The following is a 4,441-nucleotide window of genomic DNA, read 5'->3' as shown; positions in this document are numbered from 1 at the left end:
AAATCATATATTTAAAAAAAAAGAAATTAAACGAAAATCCTACTTCGTGAGGGGGGGAGGGGGCTAACATTTCCAACAGAGAACATCTCTGTTTAAAAAAAAAAGCGGGGACGGGGGGTTGATCCCCCCCCCCCGATGCTGCGTATCTGGTGTAGATTTTCTTCTGGAGGGCAAAGGAGGGGATAATTCCATTTGTGAAATTTTTACGTGTTGCGAAGCTGCTTACCTATGTAAATGACGTGATATGAACTTACCTTGTTCAAATTGTCGGCACAGGGCAGATTCCCTCCAAACTCGGCTGTCGTGTACGCTTCCTGGCCAGGTAGCGCAGACACATGTAAATTTATACTTTGCATCGCACATCATATAAATCAAAAATATTTATTGTGCATATATATATATATATATATATATATATATATATATATATATATATATATATATATGTTATATTTCTATTCCAGTATAACGCACATGTATTTCAAATAAGTATATGTACCTGAACATTGAGTGAGTGAAACCCTTTCTATTGACGAAATCGGCCTCATTTTCAGATGGACCAATAATTCTTATGAGAGTTCCGTCTTCACATCCCAAAACAAATGGAAACCCTAAAAAATTGTGTATCTGTATCGATCATAACTGATATTACATTGTTTAAAATGTGTGTGCTGTGGCTTTCGGTATTTAGTTGCTCCAAGAAAATGTCCTAAGTTATAAATGAATACTTTAATTCAATAAAGTCGCTTCGGACGCCGACGATGGCATTGGCCACGGCACGACAGCACCTTCCCACAGTGCACTCGGACACATTGAAGCTGTCTCCAATAAGTTTGTGGAATGCCCCGGTAGCAAAAAACCGTAAACAAACCAAAAGTTGCATAAGTGGAGGTAAGGCATTATTCCTCGCATTGTTTACAAGATTGTTATCAATTTTCTGCAATATATGCATAATTGTAGGCCTCCTAAACCTGAAACGGTCAAACAATTCCTCATCACTGTAAATTTCAAAAGGATTTGTCCTGTCTCTAATCGTTCTCTTTAATGGCCGATTTCTAAATTGTAGAAACCTTTGATATTTCCTACGTCTGCGACGTCTTTCCGCCATTTTAATTTCTTGAGTAAGAATTTAAGGTTGCTAAAGAGTTATACTTAAATATTTGAGTATTTCCTCAAAATTCTACTGCGGAAAACTCAATTTTTGCGTGGTGACGGTGACTTGAGGGTGAGGTAAAGAATTTGAAGGAAACCTCAGAGTTGAGGATGAGTATTGAGTTGAGGGGTGTTGATGACGGCGGGGCCTGAATATGTACTGACACTTTCTGTTGAAGATGTAGCTGTATGAATTGGAGATGTACTTAGTCCTAGAGTTGCACTGACACTTTCTGTTGAAGATGCAGTAGTGTAATAAAAGAAAAATGCCTATTTAACAAATCATCATAAGCGTGAGGGAATGAATCCTGTGCCATTCTGATTTGCATAATTATCCTAAATAACCAAAACACGGGATGAGTTGACATTGTTTTGAGTGACATTGTCTTCTTTATCCTGTAGCATATCAAACACATCCTAGGGCGATCTTAAGCATCAGCTCATTTAGGACAATAAGATTTAAGACCAGTAATAAATAAAATATTACATCGAGTAAGTGTATCTTAAACAGGGGCCATTGTTTTCTTTAAGAATGAAGAAACTAAATTTAATACATCATCCACTTGCCTAAATAAATTATGAGCTGTATAATTATATAAACGTAGTTGCAAATTCGATTGGCACTGGTTTGGTGATTTGCCACAACAAAATCTCTCAGTCTGTGTAGGCATATCCCTACATTTGAGACAGGTGTGCCGCCTTTGTGTTTGCTGAGAAGGCTAGGGATGAAATCCGTCTTGTGGGACCTGCTTGTCAATGATTTCAAGAGAGAGAGTGAATGTTGTTTGTTCTTTCCTCATCTCTTATTTCTTATATACCTGCCTACATCATTTATTATTAAACACATTTATCTGCAAACATTCAACCAATTTCCACCAAATATGGGAAAAAGCATTTTTGGGTGAAGGGGAGCAAAATTGTGAATTTTACGGTCCTTGTCCCCTAGCACCGGAACGGTGAGGGCAGATCCAGTAACATTTACGCAGTCTTTAAGAATCTTCTTTACTCTTGGACACTAAGAAATAAAACCGTTAACATGAATACATTTACCACGAGTCCTCTACCAAACTGTGAAATTTCATGGCCCCAGGGTCAGGGGTTGTAGTGCTAGGGCGGGGCTATCGGTCTCTGCCTTAAAAAAAGCATAAGTTCAACCACTTTTACAAAATTTCTCAGAGAAGGGATGTCAGTTTGAATATGAGAAAGGTGGCATAGTTTTGTAGGATGCCATGAAAGCTTTTTAATTTTGATATTCTGTGTGAGTAGGGGGTGTTAGTTTTACTCGAACAGCTAAGTCGAATAGTCGAAGGCTTTAATCGAACGATAGTCGATTATTTGCTGAAATTTTAATTTTTCCTCTCTTTTATATTCAATCATTATTAATTACAGACTGTTAATACAATTATATTTGATTAAACTGTCACCAATATACAACATATTTCTGAATCGTAAAGTTTTGAGAAGCAATAGATAAATATATTTAATATATTTACATATAAATATATTTCATTTAAATATTTACTGCACACTTAAACTAAAACATGTTTATCAAAACACTAGCATTTTTTCCCTTTTGTAAATTATGTTCCCATTATTGATCTATCACCTGAAGCCATTTTGACGTACAGTTATGGCTAAGTCAATTACCCGTGGCAGGATAACAACTAAAACGTACTTGTTTTTCAAGCAGAAAGCTTGCGATAATTTTAATTATATGAATTTATGCAAACAATTAATACAAACTTGAAATAATTTATAATACATAAGAAAAAAATCATTTAATTTCCCTATTGAATAATCAGCAATTAACGAGTATGTACAAAACTGAAACATTTTCTGTTTATTTATTAATGTTAAAAATGATATGGTCAACAATATCAGACGAGAGTCTGTTCCTGAAGTTGCTGGTACAGATGGTAACTTAGAAGCTAGTATTGCCAGGAAAGGGGGGCGGTATTCATTTGTAGCACACCAAAGAAGGGGATCTTCATCGGGATAAGATTTCTCTCAGAGATAAAGTTGAAATTCGCAGTCGGGAGTATTTTCGCCCTTTTCTGGAGATAATTCTGCACGGAATCCAATGCCAGGTTGGAGACTGTTTTTACACTTAAAATAAGATGAATTGAAACGAATTTTTTCATTCATTCTCGTTGTCAAATTCGTTCACGTACAGTTCCTGCAAAAAGCAAACATCTTGCAGAGCATCATGAGCTGCATTGTCTTTGTTGGGCAAAGATTCTACTAAGGACTGCTGTCAGTAGCTTCTATTTTTCCTTCGTTACTCAATTCAAACTTCCTTAACTTTGGCTCCGATTTGTGTAAGTAGATTGGTTTCTGTCATTTGCAATGAAGTTGTACGAGGTCATTTCTGATTTTTTACTTTAAAACGAAGAGACCGTATGTTACATTTAATGAAAGCTTTTTTCCGTTGATTATGTATTTTTTCAGTTCCACTGTTATATATCGACCTAATACAACACCCTTATCCATCTACTGAGATGACTCTTTTAGGCTTTGATGGGTTTTTAAAGCTCACTAGCACAGATACAGCCTCTGTTATGACAGCGTCTGCTCCAGCTATTCCTTATTCTGATGAAATCCATCATCTAAGTTTAAAGTTTCAGGAAGTGTGTCTTCTCGTCCATCACAACATTCATCTTTAAGGTTGTTTGAACTTCTCAGGTCTAATTAAAGTTGAAATTTTTATCCCGTTAAAGCATTTTAGATACCAATGTTTATTAACATGATGTGAAATTAGAAGTGATTTATGGAGCTTTGCAAAGAACCTTGTTGCACATTGAGAGGCATATAATGAAATTGTTGCATGAAAATATTTAATCTTCAATTTTCATTTAAATACGTTTTGAATTAAATTATAAATTAAAGAATTGTCCTTGCTGGCTGAGGGTCAGAGTCCCTTAATAAAGCTGTAAAAAAATTAGTGCTCCTTTGCTTACATTATCAGCAAACTCAATTTATCATTAAGTCAAATGCTGACTGACTGACACTTTTCATACCAATTGTAAGTCCATTTTTTATACACTGAATTGACGACGGATTTTTTCCGTTATATCCTGATCACGACAAGGAACACACGGCGGGTATGACCGGACTGCAAGGGACCATCATTCCTCCATGGCACTAGATCCAATCTCTGATGTTTCCGGGTCCGTGTTTGCTCTGCTCTTATTATACCCCACACGCAACTAGTTGCGAGAATTATAATGTTTTTGACCCGTCCGTCAAAGTGTCAGTCAGTCCTTTTTTTGTCAGCGCAACTTCTCATACA

The sequence above is a fragment of the Saccostrea cucullata genome, unplaced genomic scaffold (assembly GCF_032062105.1).
Source record: "Saccostrea cucullata isolate Sc308-1 unplaced genomic scaffold, CSIRO_AGI_Scuc_v1 ctg5619, whole genome shotgun sequence".
NCBI lineage: Eukaryota > Metazoa > Mollusca > Bivalvia > Ostreida > Ostreidae > Saccostrea > Saccostrea cuccullata.
This window is presented reverse-complemented; position numbering follows the sequence as displayed.